The 24,540-nt window shown below is 31.7% G+C and overlaps 2 long non-coding RNA genes across 3 annotated transcripts in view; both read right to left on the bottom strand.

Moving 5' to 3' along the window:
• LOC136065024 (uncharacterized) overlaps positions 1-24,540 on the bottom strand; it is a 100,426-nt gene that overhangs the window by 65,449 nt on the left and 10,437 nt on the right. The gene's annotated exons all lie outside the window — the stretch shown is intronic.
• LOC136065027 (uncharacterized) lies at positions 12,679-14,649 on the bottom strand. The gene is made up of 2 exons (XR_010626672.1): positions 14,464-14,649; positions 12,679-13,522 (listed from the first exon to the last, which is right to left on the bottom strand). It is a non-coding gene; the product is annotated as an uncharacterized LOC136065027 (long non-coding RNA).

The raw sequence follows: 24,540 nt of genomic DNA, 5'->3' as shown, positions 1-24,540 counted from the left end.
GTTTGTAATTAATAAAAGCACACCAAAATAGTCATTAATTAAATACTTACGTATCATTGTAAGGAAATCCGGACAAATTAGCTGCTTCAGTTAAAGTTGTCCTCCACCTTTGAACCTTTTCTATGTCATCTTTGAATTTTTTTTCATGTTCAGCTAATGCAATTCCAAACTCTCCATCTTGTTTACGTATTTCTGATGGGCACACCTTGTAAAAAATTGGATAAACCAATTGGCCATTACTTCTACACTCAAAAATCTTGACGAGTTCATTTAAGCACCAAGTAGAAGATGCAAAATTTTTAGAGAATATAACAATCAAAATCTTTGACGATTCAATGGCTTTAACAAGTTCCCTTGAAATTTCTTCTCCCTTCCGAAGACGATCATCCATGAAAGTGTTAATACCCTTGTCACACAAAGCATTATATAAATGGCTTGTAAAATTATTACGAATATCTTCACCTCGAAAACTCAAGAAGACATCATAGTCCCATAGGTGGGTAGAAGAAGAAGAAGAGGCTCCTTCATCGGTCAAGATAACCATTGATATGGTCTGTTGACTGAAGATTGAGAAGATGAAAAAAGAAGGGCAAAAAGTAAGAAAGATCAAAGATGTGACGAAATTAACAGAAATGATAAGAGATAAATGAAAGCTTGCAATTTGAGTGGAGGTTCACGGATGAGTTGAGGGCACTAAATTTGAAAGTTTTGAGTACAAATGTTTGATTGGGAAATTTGACGAGAGAATGATGATTTACAACAAGTGTACTAGAATTGAATCTCAGAGAGAAAAAATCAAACTGAAAATATGGAATTGATAGGGAAAAAGGGCAGTAGTTCTCACTGCAATATGAAATAAGAACGGATAGCTGATAGTGGCTCTTTTTCACAATATATATATTCTATTCAAAAGTTAGTGACTTTTTTTTTTTTAATAATAATAATAATATAGTAGCTATAAAGTGTCAGTTGACTGATGACAAATGTTGCGTGGTTGGAATCTTCTTTATTGCAATTTTTCACCGTGTCCTGCACGACATGCTCTGCAATTTTCCACCGACGGTGTTCTACTCGTTCTGCAATTTTCCACAAAGATAGAAAGTGGGAATCCTTTTTTTTTTTTTTTTAATTTTTTTCTGACAACGCGCATTCATGTGCAAACATCTTATTACTGTAGCTTTTTAGTTCTGTCCTTGAGCTTAAAAAAAAAAAAAAAAAAAGTGAGTACGCACTCTCGCAATTTTTTTTTCCTTTTGCAGAAATTTTTATTGTTTCTCGTATATAAGCGTGTCTTACACTTACAAACTTCTTGTACGTAAAAGTATACTTCGCGTGTAGGTTGAAAAACGTTAAAAAGGGTCTGTAAAATACGAACCTATATAAAAGTTAAACAAAATAACGCAAACCTGTTGCTGTCAAAGACTGAAAGTGACAAACTACCCATATAAAAGATTAAAATAATTTTAAATGAAACGTAATACCCCCAAAGTCAAACACAAATAATCAGCTTTAACTTATAATTTTAAAACAGTGCTATAATAAATAATATTTTTATAACAATTTTACAATAAAGTCTAAGTGGTAAATTATTACTAATTTTCATTTAGAGTTCATAACTTATATTATTTTTTTACTTACTATTAACAGCTTGACACTTAATCTTTAATTTTCAAATTATTGTGAAAATTATTCTTTATTTTATTAAAGAAAAATGCTAATGTCACAAAATATTTTGTAAAATTTTTTTACAAATTGCTAATGTGATAAGTAATTATTAGTAAGTAAAAGTATGATATTAATAGCGGCCCAGATGAGAACTTGTAAGAATTTATCACAATCTCACATCAACAGTTTATAAAAATGCTGTAAAATTATTTGTGTATTTAGTATTATTCTTTATTAAATTGTGAAACTCACAAAAAGTTAAACACAAAAACTACCACAACCTACTGCCATGCTTCATCCCCTCACTAGTACACCACAATAATAATTGTAAATGAGTAACTGAGTGTGTGTGTATATATATATATACTGTATTTATATGATAAATATTTTCATATTTTTTACACACTTTTAAAAAATAAACGTTTAATTCCCATACTACACACGTATTATTTATTTTTTCTGTTTTCCTATTTTTATGCTGAATTTTTGAAACGCACTTTTATTGAAAAATACCAAATTATATCGTTTGTATGTTTACCATAATATATGCATACTGTATTTTACTAACTATAGACTTAACCCTCAAGTTGATAAAATTTTATTTATTATTTATTTATAATTCTACTATGTGTTGATACGTTTTGTGTTGTATTTTTTAAGTCTCCATCACAACTCCCCTCTTTCCCTCTTATAATTTATGTTGATTTTAGTTTGGATTAATATTTAGTTATTTTGAAAGTGGAGATTTGAGTTTATATTCAAATAAAATATAAATGGTTATATATTTAAATGTACCTATAAATTGTGTGAGTAATAAATTTTTATATTGTCTATCTTTTGATGCCTTTAGTTTAATTTTAATTTTTGTTAAAATAATATTATAATTTTGTGGTGAGTTTTGATTATCATGATAATCTCTTTAAGAGAAGAAGAAATTTGTATAATATATTTGAAACTTAGAAAGTTTAGTTCTATAAAAAAATAAATTAGGAAAACATAATGCACTATAATAGTAGTTAAAAGAATATGGACCACCTTTAAAAAAAATCAATCAAACACACCCAAATATAAAATAATAGAATGTTATATTTGTAGAAATAGACCAATGGAAAATACTTGTAGAAACTGTTTCATTTTTAGAGGGAACAAATTTTCTTCAACAAATTTCAGAGAACAAATTAGACATTATACCATTATCACAAAATAATTATATATTTTCATGCATCGCATGAGTCTATAATGGTTCTATGAGCAGTCTACAAAAAATCTCAAGACAATAGTCAAAGTCTCATGCCATAACTTCAAAACATATTTTATCTCCAAAAAAAGGCATATAACACCCAAAATAGTAAAGAAAAAAAAAGTTTACCTTCAATTAGTTTGAAAGAAAATTCTTTCAATTCACTATATGGCGATTAATAAAATCATCCACGTATAATGTTAGTCATAGGACAAAATTTGGATACAAACTTCATTGAACCAACAATAGTAAGATGTCATGTGTCACTCTCATGTAGAGATGAAACCAGGATTTAGAGTCTCAAAGCACTCGCATTAGTGCTTGTATAATAGAAAATTTATCACATTTTAGCCAACCAAGTCCAAAATTCACTCACATCAGACTATGCAAAATTGTGTAAATATACATTATTGCTACAATATTCATGTAAATTTACACTAGCACTATTCATATTGTATTTAGCTTTTTACTCTTTCTTTACGTATGCCAAGGATGAAGGAAGAAAATAGATAATGGTTATTATTTGTGAAGAAATAGAAACTACTAAAAAAATCAAGAAAAATTAATATCTTAAAGAAATATAATGTAAAGTAGATAATCTAATGCGAGATGTTTCAAAAAGCGAATATGTAAAATAAAAAAAAAGTAGGGTTTTTTTTTTTTTTTTTTGGGGTTAAAATAGATAGAAATTTTTTCATTGAATATGTAAAATAAAAAAAAAGTAGGGTTTTTTTTTTTTTTTTTTGGGGTTAAAATAGATAGAAATTTTTTCATCAGCTAATGTGAATAGGAGACCAAATTAAGTATGAAGAAAAAATCATAAAAACCAATTTTTTAATACAATGCAATACACTAGTCCATTAAAAGATGCATATCAATGGTGCAATTAGTAAAGTGTCACAAATTTCATTCTTAATATGAAAAAAAATATAAGGAATTACATGAAATAATTTTATTTCTCATAGGCTACTTCTATAAGTCGATGGGCTAATTTTGTAAGGCAGGTAGCTTTTAGGACTGAAAAAGAATAGTGATTGGGCCCATTAAGCTCTCTTTCTTATTGATTTATTTAATAGTAATTATAATTAAAAGAAAAAAGAATGGTAATCACTCAGTGCATTAAATTTAATAAGAAATTGATCAATTTTTCTTACACAGTATTACTCAACATGCAATAAAGATAAAGTGAGAAAGCATTGAAGAATTAGATCAATTTTTCTTACATGATACTAGCCATTTAATTGAAAGTGTTGGAACTTGGGATGATTAGTTGTATTTTTCATTGCTGTTCAAGTGAGAAAGAGACAAAGATAAGGACAACTCTAGATGCAAAAGTCATTTTCAAGTTTGTACAAAAATAAAGGAATGAAATCTCAACTTCGTGGAAGCTATTTATTGACTCGTGGCTTGAGTCATGAGTCATGGCTTTAATTGGATATGAAGATGAATGAAACATCTTACACGGCACCCACACCAAACTTGTTTATTACTGTTGGGAGCCTCTTACCATTGAATATCCAAGTAAGTTCTTTTACTCTCCACTAACTTTTCTAATAATAAAGAGAAAATTATGTTCACAATATTTTTACAATAAATTTAATAGGCAAGTTATTACTAATTGTTATTGGTGGTAAAAAAAAAAGTAATTTTAATAGGGGTTTAAATTAAAACCAGTAACAACAAACCACTAAAGGTTTGTAGTAAAATATTATGTACGTAACATTTCTCTTTAATAAATTCTATAAAAGTTTTGTAACTTAATTGATACTTACTGATAAATATATTAGTCTAAGTGGTATATCTTCAGGTACAAAGTCCTTGAAAGTTGGGCATAGAGGTTCCAGATGCAACGGTTAGTATTTAGTAGATATTCTAATCATTCTTTTAATAAAGAAAAAAAATTAGACTTTCTATTATTTATAGCAAAAAGTATGTGTTTTAATTACCCCACCCTACAATCAATTTAATGGAAAAATAAATAAATTCATGAGTTCAATTAGAGCATTTGCACCAGCTCATACAAAATAACATAAAGCCTAAAGAATCCAAAAAATCACCAACATCATATCATGAACCTGCTATGCAAAATAAGGTTTTGCTATAATGCTTGTGCAAATACACAAGTCAGTAGCTTGTGCAAGATAATGCAAGATAATTTTTTATTATTTCTTTACTTTTTTTCAAGAACAAAAAAAGTGAATAATAGTTATGTGTGAAAAGAAAAAAAATTATTAAAAAAATAAGAAAATTTGATATTTTATTTAAATAAAATGTATAATAAATAATTAGATATGATTGTTTTGCAGGAACCGCAGCTTAATGGATGATATTTGTTGACTCATGACCTGAGTTATGACTCATGACTTAAATTGGATATGAAAGTGCATGGAACATCCCCACACCAAACTTGTCCAAGGTGGTATTTCTTGAAGTGTCCAAAATATATAGGGTTCAAATATCTTACTCTCAACCCAAACAAATTGGTGTTTGTTTTATGAACCTATAATATGCATGTCAGAGTATTGGCTCAAAGAGACACTAATGAATATACCTGAATGCCAGCATTACTTCTTTGTTGAATGGCATAGCTTGAATGCTAGTACCCTATCAGTTAAAATTCTACTAAGCAATTAAAGCCAATGGATATTTTATGAGAAAATGCTAATATTAAGGAAAAGTAAGTAAAAAAAAATGGAAAGCAGTAAACCCCCACACTTTAAATTGAACATATTTTAAACCTCACACTTTCATATTTCATAAATAGGACACTTAAAACTCCAGATTTGGATTTATATATATTTGTGGAGGTATGAAATTTAAAGTATCCCATTTAAAAGTTAAACTCAGTTTGGAGTTTAATGAATCCTAGGAATTAAACTACAAAATTTTTATATACTTTTACCTAATAATAATTTTCCCTTTCAATTCATGATGCTGTGTACATAAACATTGTTACAACTTACAAGTTGTTCTCTTGTTTCTGCGGTTCTTTGTTGAATAGCCACATCTCAAACTTCACGTCAATTAATTTGATCAGAAATACCTCTTCCACGAAGTTTCTTCACGAGGGTGTCATACACGGCAATTGATTTGAGTTACTGTTTTCTTACTCGGCATGACTTTACATGCAATAAAGATTTTTTTTTTTTTTTTTTTTTTTTGAGAATGACATGCAATAAAGATAAAGTGAGAAAGCAATGAAGAAATTGGTCAAATTTTTCTTACATTGTACTAATCATTTAATTGAACGTGTAGGAGGTTGAGAGACATGTTGTATTTTTCATTGATGTTGAAGTGAGAAAAATACAAAGTTAAGGACGACTCGAGTTCTAGCCAAATACCACCATTTTTTGAAAATGCCAAATACTATTATTTTTCAAAATTATTAATTTTTTATAATGGTTTGAGAAATATTTAACAATCATTTTTTTAAAACTCGAGTGAGAAATATTTAATAATCATTACATGTAACTCGAGCCTAGAAAATCGAGTATTATAAAAACTAAAATCCTCTACCATAAAAAATGCCACACTCGAATATTATGTAAGGGCAATTCCTGCTTTCACAGCACTCATACAGTCAACAATTGTGACTGTAGGTTTCTCTTTTTTCTTTCTTTTGTCAGGGTCACGTGGGAAAAGGTAGTGAAAAACGATTGTGGCTGTGTGATTGCACTCACACAGTCAACAATTGTGGCTGTAGATTCCTCTTTTTTTCTTTTTCTTTCTTTTTTTGTCAGGGTCACGTGGGAAAAGGTAATGAAAAAGATTGCGAAAGGGTTTGAAACACAGGTAATAAGATATAGGTCCGGTGCTATAAGAGTATATATTAATAAATTTATATTTGAAAATTTTTTATCAAGAATTAAAAAAATTGTTAAATTTTTTTTCAATCTTTAATAAAAAATTTTTCAAAAATGTATTAAGTTATATATCACAAGGAACTAAATTTTAAAGAAACTCGATTTTTATAAACTCGAATTCTATGTCAAACTCAAGTTTTAGTCGAGTGCTACATATTTTTTAAACAATAGCAAAATATTAATAATTATGAAAAATAGTAGTAAAAAAAAAATTGGAACACATTAAACTCCCGCACTTTTAAATTGGACATATTTTAAACCACACACTTTCGTATTTCATAAATAGGACACTTAAAACTAGGGGTGGCAAAATTTGACACGACCCGCGAACCCGACACGACTAACCTGTTTATAAACAGGTCATGGGTTGAGGCTAAATGGGTTCGGGTCATATTCGGGTCGACACGGCTGACCCGTTTAATAAACGGATCGTGTTCGTGTTTAACATGTGAACCCGTTTAACCTGTTTGACCCGTTTAGGTAATAAAGATATTAAATTTTGTCATTATTGCTTAATTTTTGTTGTTGTAATTATATGTTTATTATTATATTTATGGTTGTAATTGTATTTTAATTTTAAATATATAGAAATTAATAATAGATTATTTAGATTATGTATGACCTATTAATCAAACAGGTTGTTAGTATTAATTTTTACATGACTTATTAATTAAACAGGTTAAACGTGTCGGGTTGGGTCAACCTGTTTAATAAACAGGTCGGGTTAGGGTTGAGGATTCTTGACACGTTTACTAAACAGGTCGGGTTCGGGTCAACCCATATAGCAGAGTACTTATTTAATTATATGTTTATTATTATATTTATGGTTGTAATTGTATTTTAATTTTAAATATATAGAAATTAATAATAGATTATTTAGATTATGTATGACCTATTAATCAAACAGGTTGTTAGTATTAATTTTTACATGACTTATTAATTAAACAGGTTAAACGTGTCGGGTTGGGTCAACCTGTTTAATAAACAGGTCGGGTTAGGGTTGAGGATTCTTGACACGTTTACTAAACAGGTCGGGTTCGGGTCAACCCATATAGCAGAGTACTTATGGCTCGACACGACACGAACCTGACCCGCGAACACGAATTGACACCCCTACTTAAAACTCCAGATTTGAATTTATATATATTTGTGGAAGTATGAAATTTAAAGTATCCCATTTAAAAGTTAAACTCAGTTTGGAGTGTAACGAATCCTAGGAATTAAATTACAAAATTTTTATATACCTTTCCCTTTCAATTATGATGCTGTGTACATAAACATTTTTACAACTTACAAGTTATATTTGACTTTTCCTCTCTTGTTTGAGCTGTTCTTTGTTGAATAGCCACATCTCAAACTTCACCTCAATTAATTTGATTCAGAAATCCCTCTTCCGCGAAGTTTCCTCACAAGGGTGTCCTACACGTCAATTGATTTAAGTTACTGTTTTCTTACTCGGCGTGACTCTACATGCAATAAAGATAAAGTAAGAAAGCAATGAAGAAATTGATCAAATTTTTCTTACATTGTACCATCCATTTAATTGAACGTGTCGACAAGTTTAATTTTTGAGTAGTTCTAGTGACACAACTATTTGCACAATTTTGTGCACAACTCGTTCACGTGGTGAAATGTGATTGATGGAGGGATGATGGTGCAGCACCCCTCCACCAACCATATCTCACCACGTGAGTGAGTTGTGCACAAAATTGTGTAAATAATTGTATCACCATAATTTTCCATTTTCAAGTGAGAAAAAACACAAAGATAAGGACGACACGAGTTCCAGCCAAATACCACTATTTTTCGAAAATGCCATAGTCGAATATTATGTAAGAGCAATTCCCGCTTCAACAGCACTCATACAGTCAACAATTGTGGCTGTGGGTTTCACTTTTTTCTTTCTTTTGTCAGGGTCACGTGGGAAAAGGTCGTGAAAAACAATTGTGGCTGTGTGATTGCACTCACACATTCAACAACTGTGGCTGTCTCATTGTGGCTGTGGGCTTCTCTTTTTTCTTTCTTTTGTCAGGGTCACGTGGAAAAAGGCAGTGAAAAAGGTAGCGAGAGAGTTTGAAACCCAGCTAATAAGTTATGGTCTGGTTAACGTGTACCGTAAGGGCACGTTAATATATTTTTATTTAAAAAATTTTTATCGAAAATTAAAGAAGTTAAAATTTTTTTAATTTTCAATAAAAAAGTTTTCAAAAATTTATACATTTTTTTTTTGAGAATGATCAAAAATTTATATTAAGAGCACACATTAGTAAAATTCATAATTTATATATCACAAGGAACTCAAGTTTTATAAACTTTAAGGAGTCGTTTAGTACATATGTTTAAACATATGTTTTTAGCTTTTAAACAACATTACACATATTTTCATACACTTTTTTATTCATACTCATTTTCAAAAAATACAAATAACGTTACTAAAACAACGCTGCCAAACAGCCCTTAAGTAACTCGATTTTTGTAAACTCAAGTTCTACGTGAAACTCGAGTTTTAAAAAAGTAATTGCTACATATTTTTTAAACAGTGGTAAAATACTAATAATTTCGAAAAATAGTAATATTTGACTATTTTTGCCTGTATCAACATGCAAAAGTCGTTTTTCAAGTTTGTATGAAAATAATGGAATAAACCTTACCTTCGTGTACGCTAAATTTTATTATTTTATTTTATTTATTTTATTATTATTATTATTATTATTATTTTAGAAACGAAGCTAATTGTTGACTCATGACTTGAATCATGAGTCAAGGCTTCAATTGGATACGAAGGTGCATGGAACATTTTGCATAGCATTGTACCAAACTTTTCTATTATTGTGGGAGCCTCTTACCAATGAATATCTAGGTAAGTTCTTTTACCCTCCACTAATTTTTCAAATTTTTAATAAAGAGAAATATATGTTCATAATATTAATTTTTACAACAAATTTTAAATGGTAAGTTGTTACTAGCTATTTTTTGTGGTAAGAAAGTAATTTTAGTAGGGGTTTAAATTATAACCAGTAACAACAAACTATTTAAGATTTGTAATGAAAATATTGTGTAAGTTACATTTCTCTTTAATAAATTCTCTAAAAGTTTTGTAACTTAATTGATACTTTCTTATGAAACATGTTGGTCTAAGTGGTACATCTTCAACTACAAATGTCTTGAAAGTTGGGGATAGAGGTTCAAGATGCAACAACTAGTATTTAGTAGATATTCGAAGCATTAATAAAGAAAAACAAAAACACTTTATGGTATTATAGCAAAAGGTATGTGGTTTAAATACCCCAACTTCACTATCAAATCAATATAATAAATAAATAAATAAATTCATGAGTTCTATTAGAGCATTCACACTAACTCATATAAAATAATGTAAAGCCTAAAGAATCCAAAAAATCAGAAACATCATATCATGAACTAGTTATGCAAAATGAAATTTTGTTATAATACTTGTGCAAATAAACAAGTTGAAGTAGGTTAAGCAAAATAATTTTTTTTATTATTTCTTTTCATTTCTATAGGACAAAAAAAAAAGTGAATGATAGTTGTTGTGCATGAAAAGAAATTTTTTTTTGATATTTTAATGAAATAAAGTATATAATAAACAAGCAAATATGATTGTAATAAAGGAACCACAGTTTCATGGACGCTATTCGTTGACTCATCACTCATGAGTCATATGTTATCGTTTCAATTGGATATGAAGGTGCATGGAACATCCATACCAAACTTGACCATTATTAATTGTTGGGAGCATCTTACTATTGAATAAGGTCTTCTACCCTAATTTAGGAATACAAAATTCTTCTAGTTGAATAGCTTTTCAAATATTTAATAAATTTTTTATTGCCAAGAACCTTTGAGCTCAAGTTATACCAAGTGTAATCTTGCTTGAGTAAGACTTGAGCCCAAAATTTTTAAATAAAGTGAGTAAATTTTGGGCCATGTCAAACCTGGAGTCTAGACAAGAAATCAAAGATTTATCAATCTCCTATCCATCATCCCTGCTCAAAGATCCCTCCCATGTAGATAATCTCTAACAAACAAACAACTAAAGGTTTGTGTGGGCTTTTCTGCTTTGCAATTATCATCAATTAGCAATGGGCCCATGTGATGTGCTGATAATGATGTAATCTACTATGTGAGAAGATTATATAGAATAATCAAAATATTTTCAAGTAACAACATGACATTGTGTTGCGATAATATGAAGATGTTTTTGTTTAATTAATGATGTAATACAAAATTAAGGTGATGAAGAATATAGACTATAGAGTAAATGTCATATAAATTAGAAATTAGTTGTTATGTGGTGTAACTAATAAGTTGATTGTTTGTTTAATCATAGTTTTTGTTTCTTCAATGCATTGAAGTTAGTATAAATTTTTTGTAATATCATGTTAATGTTTAGTTGGCTTATGGAAATATCATAAAAAATTTATGATCAATGTCACATTTATGTTATTGAAGTATGATAGTGGTGTCATTTTCTCCATTGTACAATGATTTTGCACATGCTCCTCAGTCCTCACAATGTCTCACCTCCGTAGCCTATGAACAAGTTTTACATACATAAAAGAAAATTGGGCTCACAACAAATTGAGGCGTCTTCTTCTTTTTCTACCATTATTTTTTTTAGAAATTTTAAATTAGCAAGGGTGAAAAGAATTATTTTGATTTTTTTTTAATTGATTTTTGAGCTGTAGCTGGAGAGACTTCATGGAATTTAAAGCTTAAGGTCTTTTGGAGGAAGGAAATCTTTTTCTTTTCTTCACATATTTGCATGTATATATTTCTGTTATTGTCATTGTAATACTAAATACTAATAGTAGTGACCTTAAAGATACTGCTGTAAGAGCATTCATATCAGGCTATTCACTATGAGTTCCTTCACTGGTGAGAAGACTTATGAGGTCAGCATCTGGTTGTGTTGGGTTGTGGTTCTATAGGCTGTGCTGAATTGTGTGCTGTGGTTGTGAAAATTTGGGATTAAAAATGTGAATGAGAGGAAATAATATTTAATTATAATAGTGATAGAGTATTCAAGCTGATGAATTTAAAAAAAAAATTAAAAAAAAAAAAACAAAGAAAGTAATTTAACTTGAAAGAGTAGTGTTTTTGAGTTAGTTTGGCTAAAAATTTGAGGTTAATGTGAGTGCTAACAATTTCATGCCCGTATTGCATGAATGCTTGCAAGTTTTTCATAATTATGAAAATTTGATTTTTTTTTTTAATTATATTTTAGAGCTATGCCATCTGTAATTACCTGGTTGAACCAATTCTCAGTTTTCTAGGTCAGTGCCTGCTAGGCTGCTCCTACAAGTTTCCCTTGATTTTAATTGTAAAATATGTGGTTTTTATGAAGGTTTCACATATTTTAGTCTACTTTAGCAGGTTCTTCATTCTTCTGGTGTCTCAGTCACTTGTTAAGATTTTATGTCTTGTTGTTTGTTAGATAACTCATTTTGAGTTGTGATATTTTGTTGTCACTCCATTTATACATAAAAGCTACACGTAATATACTTTTGTTTTCTTTCTATCTTGATGATTAATTTGCTATTTTTTTTAAAAAAAATCAGATTATTGCTCCAGTTCGTTTTCCTATCTGATCATAAAACATTTAACAAATGCAATATTACACAGTCCATTTGAATCCTATTCGGTAGATCTGGAAATCTTCATATAGAGGAGGAGATGGTGGCAGGCACACCCCACCACATGGTCCTACAACAACTACAACTACATCAACTACACCAGTTGGAGGAGGGGCTGCTATAATGCCGCTGCCTTCAGCTTCAGTTTCTGGGCAGGTACAGTTATCTGTATTGGCACAAGTTCCTATTGCTTAATTCTGGCCACCTCTCGGTATGGTGTGCTGTGAATTTCGTATGGTTGACTGCAACAGTCTGGATATCCTAGAGTAGCATAATAATAAAAAGAAACATAAAAAGAATTTGTAAAGACATGGCGAGTTGTAGAGACTCAGCAAAGTCAGAACCACATAATACAAAGTGTAAATGCCCAATTCTGAATTGAAACAAGGAGTTTTTTGGCCTGAAAAAGTTGAGGAATTTGAAAAACAAACCCATCCAGAAAATATAAATTGTGAAACTGTTGCTGATGACAATAGAAAGGAAAATAAAGCGACATAATGAGGTGGAAGGGACTTCTGATGTTTTGGCAGTTGAACCTGAGAGGATTTGCTACTTGGGGGCATGGTTTCAAGTGAAAGATGAGGGGGCAAGTATATGAGGACTTGTGAAGGATCTAAAAGGCCGTTTAATCCCTTCAAACCATAACAGGTGGTTCTTTCAATGTCAAGTCTGACTCACAGATTGTTTTTAATAGTCATGTGATTGGTAAAAGTACTTGGAAAATCTAAAGCAGTTTCATGGCCATAGTTCCTTCTCTGGAGAAGCAGGATTTCAAGCTCTTTACCTATCCAACTTGGACATTCCATTAGAACATCAGGATCAATTCTTCAAACTCGGTATCAACAAGGCTTAGAGACTCAATGATCTGGAGATATGTCTGAAGCTGGGATCCAAGATACTTGTATGACAAAAGTCAAAAGTCAGCTGCAACCTGTAACACCAGAATCAGAATCCCCAGTAATTTTAAGTGTTGACACCAAAACTGAGGATGGAAATTCAGTGTGTAAAGGAGGCAGCTCACCCTCACATAACTCAATCGTGGCAACATTGGATGATCTAGACATGTTGTCCGAGCAAGTTGTATGTGCTAGTTGCACCTATATGACCCATTCCAGTTAGTAAAGGAGTTTTATGTTTTCTTTTGGTTCCCCTCAAAGGAAAAGAAAAATTATGAAGAAAAGTAAATCAAACAGTAATGAATGAACTACTTTGATGAGGTTTGCCCTGGCCCCGAGACCTGCCAATTGACTAGAATCTAACCCATCTTGCATCTTGGTGGAGTGGGTCAGCACATTCAACAGCTTAGAATTTGACCCCTTGTTTTTAAAATGCTGATCTTAGATCTTTCAAATGCTTTTTTTAATCCAAAGTTGATATAATCTTTCCTTGGGACCAAACAAACTTAACAACCCCCAAACAAAAAAAAAAAAAAAAAATTGATGCTACCCTCCTGCGATATTGATTTTACTTAGATATCTGCTTGAAAAGTAGGAAGAAAGATGAGTTTATTTAATTTTTCCCCTTTGAATGATGATAGTAGGTAATCAGTACACAAATTTCACGACACTTCGAATTTAGAAAGTAAAGCCTTTAAGCTATGGTGAAGAATAAGTATTGAAATTTTGAAGGAGTCTGTACTGTATGCCTTGGTGTAATCAATATAAAACGAATCTAACCAATGAAGTATATGAATTTCTAGGAGATTGTCTGAGATATGGTTTAAGTAAAGTTTAATCCAAGGCACTAAAATTGACCAGAAACCACCAACGTATATCTGTTTTGATGAAAACTGTGGGTATCCCCTACTCATTCTTGATGGAATGATATAATTCAAGGAAAAATAAATTGTTGGAGTCTCACATAGGTGTACCTAGAAATAAATAAAGACCATTTCTAGAAGCAACTAGAGATTGGTCAATTAATCAAGCAGATGGTTCATTGTTCCACCCCTTTTTTACACTAAGGACAATAGATGTCATTAAAAGGATTTATGATTTTAGGACTAGTGATAGAGGAGTCCCAGGATTTGCAAACGCACCTGAATCTTACGAGTGATTTGAGTTGTAGCCTTGCTTTGTTGGAGGATCAGAGGTTGTAGACGAGGTACACTTGTTTGGGACAATTTTTTCGGCGGAAGAGAGGAACTCAGTTCTATGCGAAAAGAGAAAAGGTAAAGGACCCTAATCTGTGGGGCTTGGGCTTATTGATGTTTTTAAGTTCACCAGCTTTTTTGGGCCTCTGAATCACTAAATGATAAGAAAGTTGAGCCTGTTAAAATAAGAACAGTAACACTAACAATGAAGACAAACAGAGAGATGGGAATAAATGGGTACTTTAGAGAGAAAGTATAGGAACACGCCAAACTCTACTCCCAAATTCATAACATAATTAATTGTCACTTTTGTGATTAGTGTACCCAAATTTTTTTTTTTTCATTAAGTTCTTGTGTGGGTCATGTGTAAATGCTGAATTCTAATAAAAAAATGACACTCAGGCAAGTTTGAAATTGGGTATAAATTTAGGTGTGGTGTAGTCATAGGTGATTTGATATATACTGTGTGGTGTGCTTTTTGTTCAGCTTAATACTAGAGTGGAGGTTAAATATGTAGTGTAGGCCTCATAGCTGACTAATTAGAGAGGCAAATATCCTTGATTTTAGCCTTAATCAAGGATATAATGATGGTCCTTGATTTTTAGATTAATCAAAGGTGAATATACATGGAAGATATATTATACATGGTCCTCGATTTTAGATTAATCAAATGAGAATATATATGGAAGATATATTATACATTAACATCTCTCCTCAAAGAGGTGGCATTGAACATGTCATTTGGAATTCGAAAAGATCTTGATATTTTATACACTAATGGACCCAATAAAAGAAAAAAAAAAAAATGCCACAACAGAACATAGTTGTTGACCGTGTCTCAAATAACACTACATTGTAAGGACAATTAAGAAACAACAAATGTGATAATAATCTTGTTGCCAATATGTGATTTTTTTATGATATGTCTAAATAATGTAAACGTCATATGCTTGCCTTTCAGGCATTTCTATAGGGGAATCTTCTATGAAGTATGTAAATCAACATTCTATTTGCATATACAATGTAATTCTTTTTTTATTTTAATAATATAAGAACAATGTAAAACAATTGTAAAATGTGTTTTCTACTGGTTTCCTACTAATGTAGTTAGGATTTGGTAAAGTTGTAAGTTGATTTTGTGTTGATAATTTACAGGTGTCAATTCGGGTTAGCGTGTCGGGTTCATGTCGTGTCGAGGTAGGGGTATTCGACTAAATGGCTCAACCCTAACCCGACTCATTTAATAATCGTGTCATGATCCTTCAACCCTAACCCGACATGTTAATAAGGCGGGTTGACCTGACCCAACCCATTTGACACGCTTAATAAACGAATCGTGTTGGGTTGACACGAATGTAACACAACCCATTTCAACCTGCAGAATATTAAATATAACATCTATCTAGAAATAATTATTTTTACATCCCAAAAAGCAGTGCATACACTTCAAGTCTTCAACCCACATTCAAAATAATATAATTCAACAAAAATATAACATTCATCTAGAAATAAGTTCTTTACACTCCAAAAGAAGTGCATACACTTCAACCCAAATTCAAAATAACAAAGTTTCACAAAATAAAATAACATAGTTCAACAAAAATATAATATTCTTGGAACTCGCCAAATGCTAAGTATCAATATTGAAAGAATTTAAGCAAACAGTAGACTAATCCTGACTATGACCACGATTATCATCCATAGATTTTTTATTGATGTCCAAATTCATAACATCTTTCACAAGCTCATCCAATTTCATTTGTGTAAGTTCTATGCCACCAAAAAAATAAAAAAAAAAAAAAAAAAAATGTATTAGTAGTTCTAAGGTCTGTAAAATTTCAATTTCCAATTATATCCCTTATAAATTTTTGTAATTACTCACTTTTCTTTTTAAATTTAAAATATATATTGGATATAAAAGGTATCTGACAAATCTAAAATAAAAAAAAAAAAAATTATTTGTTATATAAGTTAAACGGGTTGTATTAAGTGGGTCATTTCGGGTAAACACAAATAAATTGGTGTGTCAAACGTGTCTATTGCGGGTTATGTGGGTTGACCCATTTATAACTTGTTTCTTATCGTGTCGCTTTCGGGTCGACCCATTTATGACCCAAAACCATTAACGCCCAACCCTAACCCGAAAAAACCCGTGTCGGGTTCATGTCGTGTTCACGGGTTGGGTCGAACATTGACACCCTACTTGATATAGAATGGGAAAATAAACCCTTGGTTCCAAATGACTGGCCGTTGTGGATGATATAATTTGGGTAGGAGGGATGAAATGAAGAGAGTATCCCACCTAAATAATTTAAAAATTCTTAAAACTACAGCTATTATTAAAAATAGACACAAAATCCAATACCCACAAACAACAAAGTTTCAATTTTTCTTAAAAACCATTCACTATTTGAATGAAAATTAGCAGTAATTATATTCTTGATGAAGTGATAAATTATTTTTTTTTTAAAAAAAACAATGCTGGAGTGTTATATGTATACAGTGATTTTATAGTAACAAGTGAAAACCACTCCTTTATATATATATATATATATATATAAAAGTAAAATAAAATAGTGAAAACCACTCCTACACATAGGTGCACCACAAATTCCCAATTGTTCACAAAATTGTTTAACTGTACTAACTGAAACTTTGTCTGGGGCTCTTTAATTATTTAAAAAGAAAAAGAAAAATGAAAACCTTCCAATTTATCAAAGATTATTTAATAAGACCTTATAAAACATGACTAATAGAAGGTGGCAAGCACTAGCAGTCACCTTCTTCTGTTGCAAGAATCTAAGCCCAAAGGCAACCAAATTGCGGCAAACTTATAAATGCCAACACAGAGCAAGGGAGTTCAAACAAAGACTATCACCAAGAATTAAGAACCTTTTATCTAAAAACAGAGTCAAGTCGGGTTGGGTCGAACATTGACACCCTACTTGATATAGAATGGGAAAATAAACCCTTGGTTCCAAATGACTGGCCGTTGTGGATGATATAATTTGGGTAGGAGGGATGAAATGAAGAGAGTATCCCACCTAAATAATTTAAAAATTCTTAAAACTACAGCTATTATTAAAAATAGACACAAAATCCAATACCCACAAACAACAAAGTTTCAATTTTTCTTAAAAACCATTCACTATTTGAATGAAAATTAGCAGTAATTATATTCTTGATGAAGTGATAAATTATTTTTTTTTTAAAAAAAAAAACAATGCTGGAGTGTTATATGTATACAGTGATTTTATAGTAACAAGTGAAACCCACTCCTTTATATATATATATATATATATATAAAAGTAAAATAAAATAGTGAAAACCACTCCTACACATAGGTGCACCACAAATTCCCAATTGTTCACAAAATTGTTTAACTGTACTAACTGAAACTTTGTCTGGGGCTCTTTAATTATTTAAAAAGAAAAAGAAAAATGAAAACCTTCCAATTTATCAAAGATTATTTAATAAGACCTTATAAAACATGACTAATAGAAGGTGGCAAGCACTAGCAGTCACCTTCTTCTGTTGCAAGAATCTAAGCCCAAAGGCAACCAAATTGCGGCAAACTTATAAATGCCAACACAGAGCAAGGGAGTTCAAACAAAGACTATCACCAAGAATTAAGAACCTTTTATCTAAAAACAGAGTCAAGTAAACAAAAGTTACACAACATAAAGCTCTATAAAAAACAATAGTTTATGGACCTCCTCGAGCAATCACACAATACCTTCTTCTGAGCATATTAGACCTCCATGAATTTCCTCTTTCTATGCAATAAAGATGGAAAATTTCATAATGGCGTTCAAACTTCTTTCCCTCTAGTATTTGATACCCATTCCACAAGCATTAAGGGATGTTAAAATTCATGAATTAAAATTTAGCACTGTACATCATACACATGCTTTTATTCCTACTGTAAAACAAATTGATACCAAAGAAAATAGCATATTATTAATCTCACTTGCATCACACTTACATATAGCTCACTAATGACTTCGCTTCTTATCCATATAGCTCAGTTGTTCCATCAAGTAACACAAGACTTTCCATGAAAGTAGTAGTTATAGTTGAGCCTCCTTGAATTGGAATATCAAGAATCTTCTCATGTAAAGTTTCAGGGTCAAGTGAAACATTGCGTCGCTGTAATTTGCTACCATAGGGTTGGGCCTGGACTCTCTTTTGAACTAAGAGGCCAGATTCCCCTTGAACTCCATTAGATATTGTGGTAGCAGTTTCTGTTCATCAGGGAGAGGTATCTCTGCAAATTTATCATTATTGACATCAAATGATATAATCATGTTTTGATTTACCAATTTTCATTCTGCTTTATTAGTATATCCCAACCAATGCAAAGCCCCACTAACAAATGTGGTTGATGTAGACGTAAAAAAATAAGACTCGATATTGGTGAGTCTCAATGAGATTCCAATCTTTTTCCAAGAGTTTGAGCTGAGTGTATTAACCTCAGCCTCAATGTCAGCTTCAAATGCACAAAAGGAAGAGAACTTTACAACGTCATAGTCATTCGTATCAGTCTGATAAGCAAATCCAGCAGCAACCCAATCATAATGGCACAATGCCACATCACCGACTCCCTTAACATACGGTTGAGATTAAACCACAATGCCACATCACTCTTCTCTATTAACATGGTATTTTGCGCCATTGAGGCTTATTTACCAAACTATTTTGTTATGTGACCAATTTCGAAACAATTTTGCTGTGACACAAGTTTCAAGCAGTAAAGTGATCTTGAAAAAAAATCTGCACTTATAGACTCGAGTTCCATTTTGATTCGAAACTGATGACATAACAAATAGTTTGGTAAATAAGCTTACCGGGTAAAAAAAGCCTAGTATTTTGGCTAGGGCGAAGTTTGTTAAATAGTGTTACACACACCGTGTGAATAGATTTTCCCCATTTGGGTACACAACAAATTGAGATCTCATCTTCTTTCACTTTTTTGGCTAGGACTAGTAAAAAGAATTTGCAAGTAGTCATAACCACATATTAAAAAGTGTAATGCCTAATTCTGACTTGAAACAAGGAGTTTTTTGCCCTGAAAAAGTTGAGGAATTTGCAAAACAAACCCCTCCAGAAAATCTAAATTTTGAAAGGAAATAAAGCTGCATAAAGAGGTGGTAGGAACATTTGATGTTTTAGCAGTTGAACTTGTGAGGAAGCGCCAGGATCAATTTGCAGCTTGGGGGTAAGTATATGAGAACTTTTGAAGGATCAAAAAGGCCATTTGAACCCTTCAAACCAAAATAGGAGGTTCCTCCAATGTCAAGTGTGACTCACAGGTTGTTTTTAATAGTCATGTGATTGGTTAAAAGTACCTTGAAAAATCTGAAGCAGTTTCTTGGCCATCGTTCATTGTATGGAGAAGCAGGGCTTTAAACTCTTTACCTACCTAACTTGAAAACTTCTGGATAGGTCTACTAGATTTGAATTGAATTCTTTCTAGTTAAAGAATCTCTTTTTAATTGCTCTAAAACAATTTAGGAGATTAACAGTCCATCAGAGCACGGACAAATGGGGCTTCAAGCAATCATCTACCCTACTAACTTTAATGCTTAATCAACTTCCTTAACTCCCTAACACCATAAACAGGCTTGAACTGGCTTCAATGCTTGTACTGCCACCACCACCAAGCATCAAGCATTTCACAAAGCATGACTGAAAGCATGTTTTCATATATATATGAAATTTGTTTTGTAAAATTAGAATCTGGCATCGACTGTATGGGAAATTCTGTCTTTTATGGCCCTAGGCTTGAGAACCTGCCAATTGACTAGAATGTAACTTGCATATGGGTGGAGTGGGTCAGTACTATATTCAACAGCTTAGAATTTAACCTACTTCTTAACTTGCTTGCTTTATAGCCTCGATTTTGCCCAATGAAATTGTGTCAAATCATGCCTACATTATTCTAATTAGAGACTAGTTTTTTTTTTTTTGATATGGGGTCCAAGGCTAGTTTCTTTTTTTTACTATGCTGATCTTACACCTTTCAGATGTCGTTCTAATAAAAAAGTTTATAGCTTACTTGGCACCACCCCATGCACAAAGTGCTTGGGGGTCTTGAGGGGGAGGTGGGGAGGGGTTAGTAGCATATTTGTAACTATCTCAAAAAAAAAAAAAAAGTTTCTAATCCAAAGTTGATATAATCTTTCCTTGGTACCAAAACAAACTTAACTACCCCGCAAATAAAAGGTTGACACTAACCTCCTATAGTATTGATTTTGATTAGATATCTGCTTGAAAAGTAGGAAGAAATATTGTTTTACTACACAAATGTGAGGAACAAGTTTTGAAATTTTGATGGAGTATGTATCGGATGCCTTGGTGCAATCAATTTAAAATTATGCAACTTATGAAGTACATGCATGTCTAGGGGATTGACTGAGATATGTTTTAAGTTTCTTTAATCAATGCACCAAAATTGACCATAAGCTAACATATTACTGTTTTTTTATGAAAATTGTGGGTACCCTGTCACCGTACTCATTCTTGATTGAATGATCCAATTCAAGGAAAATTACGCTTTTTGTATATATTAACAAACAACTGAAGTGTTATTAATAAACAGATTTATTGTATGAGTCAAAGCAGGTCAAATCACAGAAATGCCAAGAAACAAAACAGGGGGCCAAGCCATGTGACAACCTTACAACAATGTGTCTTTAAATCTTCTTCATAAAAAACAAAAATTTAGAATCACTATCCACATTACCATGAACTTTAAAGTTCAAAAGGCACTTTCCATGTTACCTTACACTAAATAATTTCAATACTTTCACAAAATGACCACAACAATACTAATAGAAACACAATGTATTAGCAGCTAAACACACTGATTCATTCTCATTACCATTGGCAATGAACATGTGATTTTGCAACCAAAGCATGAGGGGAAACAATTGCAACTCCAAAATAGTGAAGGTGTTGACAATCAATGATCACAAAGCTTTGAATCAATTTCAAAGACTATATGTTATCTCAATTTTTCTCTCAAGGGAATAAGAAAATGCAAACTCCTGAGAAGAGATACAACAAGCTAAAATTGCATAGTAGATGTAATGCAGCCACTAGAAAGATATATATCATTTTGATTAAGGAACCAAGCACAAGACCTTTGCTGGGCATATGCTCACCAGATAAGAACTACCACATCCCATTTTCAACATTCTCATTATAGGGCTTCTTTTCTTCTCTCCTCTTTGCTCCATTTCTATTTTATTTTTTTGGATTGAAGTAAGATCTCTAAATATTTTGCAACATCATTAGAGAGGCACACAGAAAGTCTGAATTAAAATGTTATATTTTCTTCCATGAAATCGCCACAAGCATAAAGGGTTAATATGCATATGAATTAAATTCACCTACATCATATGAATACACTTATGCCTACTACAAAACAAAATGATACCAAAGGAAACAACATGATAATGGTCTCATTTTGTATCACTAATGATTTCACTTCTTATCCGGATAGCTCAGTTGCTCCAACAAGTAACACAAGGCTTTCCCTGAACGTAGTAACCATACGTGTAACATATCGTAGGATACCAAGATCCTTCTCCTGTAAAGTTTCAGGGTCAAGTGAAACAATTGTGGTGTCATTTGAAAGAATAGTAGACTCATTGCAATAATGTATTTCAGTTTCATCATCACTAGATTCTTCCTTGACTTTCTTGTCAAGTAGAAGTTCACCACACCAGTGCAACCATAAAAACTTATATCAACATTTTCAAACCGGATAAAAAAACGTTTATTCCAAGATTCATGTACACCATAATCCCTCATTACCCAAATAAAGCATTGCAAGTCTAACAGTTCGTTGTTGTCATTTTTGGGGTATCCATATGTTATGAAAGCCAAATTTCCCTTGAACACGAATAGACTTTGCTCATGCAATTTATCTCCATCAGGCATTATCGACATCAAATGAAAAAAATCATATTTTGATCTAGGAATCCCCTTCCCTTTCACATTTAGCCAACCAATGCAAAGCCCCACTAACAAATTGAGTAGATGAAAACAAGTCGATATCAGAGACCACAACTAACAAATCATATTTTGATCTCAATGAGATTTCAACCTTTATCCATGAGTCTGAGCTTAATGTGTAAACCTCAGCCACAACTAGAGTACTCCAAAGCTTTACAACCTTGTAGTCATTTGTCTTGGATTGATAAGCAAATCTTGTAGAAACCCAAATTTCTTGGACGCTAGAAAAATAGTTGCTTAAATACGAATCAGGCAATCTCTTAAATCTTCTAAGCCCAGGCTTTGCTTAGGAGGAGGGAATGGAATGGAATGGAAAGGAATAAAAAGAATAATTTTAGAATATTCTTCCCTTCTCTTATTTGGGAGTTTTAATGGAGGGAATAAAAAGTTCATTTCCTTGTTTGGGAGTTTAAATGGGAGGGAATGGAATGAGTAGAAGGGAACACTCATTCCTCTTTATTCCCTTAAAACCTCAAATTTTCATCCCCCTCGAAATTGGGAGGAATGAGAGGGAATGAAATTAGATTTAATTATTTTTTTACTAAAACTCCCTAAATACTCCTATATATTAAACCATTTATTTTAAAATAAGGGTCTAATAGTAATATTGTCATAAAATGATTTCATTCTATTCCCTCAATGTTGCTCCCAAATAGGATTACTTACATTCCATTTATTTTCATTCATTTCTATTCATTTATTTTAAAACATCCAATCAAGATTACTTAATTCCATTCCATTCCATTCATTTCCCTTATTTAAATACATTCCATTCCATTCAATTCCTTTCTGTTCCCTTATGATCATCTCATTCCATTCCATTCCATTCCCTTATGAACTCCTAAGCGAAGCCTAAAGAAAATGATTAACAATCTATTTTAAGAAAATTTTGACACCATTTTAAAGGACGTTGTCAAATTTTTTTTTTCTCTTTTTCTATAAAAATTTTCTTTAAATAGATTATTAACGATTGTGGACATCCATTAGCATTTTCCATTTTCTAATACTGGAGTTCCACAAATATATAGCATCATCAGTATTGGAACGATTTGCATGTTGTATGAGACACACTAAACCATTGCACGAATTGACCATTTCAGACATGTTTAAATCAAAAGCAGAGGGAACTGAATGCTCAAAAACCCAATCCAACATGCGGTCACAACAAAGAACCTTACAGACTTTTGGTATCTTAGAAGAATTATATTGAATACAAGTTTGTATGAGACAAGCATGATCATGATCATGATCATTGTTATTATTAAGGTGGGTGGAAATGAAATTAGGAGTAGTGATTGAGGAGTCTCAGGTTTTGCAAACGCACCTGAATCTTAGGAGTGAGTTGACTGGTAGCCTTGACAAAATGTTCAGTACGATGTCGTCCGGGAGATGATTCTTTTATGGTCGGAGGATCAGAGGTTGTGGACGAGAATCTCTTGTTTGGAGCATGTTTTCGCCGGAACAGAGATTTCAGTGTTTGGCGTAAAGAGTAAAGAGTAAAGTAAAGACAATTTAACTAATCTGTTGAGTTGGGTTGGTTGGGCTTATTGATGTGGTTAATTGACAAGCTGATTGATGGGTTGGTTCATTTGATTTTGTTTTAATGGTATCATTGTGCAACTTTGTAGGTTTTATGTCTTGACTCAACAGTTGTGGTGAATTTTAGTTTTAACTGATTAATCTGCTTGGCAAATATTACCTAATCAGTTTGGTGTTTTATACTTTCTCAAAAAAAAAAAAAAAAAATTTTTTTGGTGTTTTATACAATTAGGAAGTTTGACATTAAATACGTTTTGTGTGCATCTCCATGAAGAATTTTATCATAGGGCTCAAAATAGTCAATGTGGGTTTTTCTTATTCTAAACTCATTACTCATTTGTGATAATGTTACTCTTTCATTGATCTCTCTTTGAAGATTTGTAACTTCTAGGATATTTGGAGAGAATGGATGCAAGAGCCGAGATGCCTAAATTTGGTAAATTTTGATAATTCTAAATTCAA

The sequence above is a fragment of the Quercus suber genome, unplaced genomic scaffold, assembly GCF_002906115.3.
Source record: "Quercus suber isolate HL8 unplaced genomic scaffold, Cork oak 2.0 scaffold_832, whole genome shotgun sequence".
Classification (NCBI taxonomy): domain Eukaryota; kingdom Viridiplantae; phylum Streptophyta; class Magnoliopsida; order Fagales; family Fagaceae; genus Quercus; species Quercus suber.
Note: the sequence above shows the minus strand (reverse complement) of the source record. Positions and strands in the feature narration are given on the sequence as shown.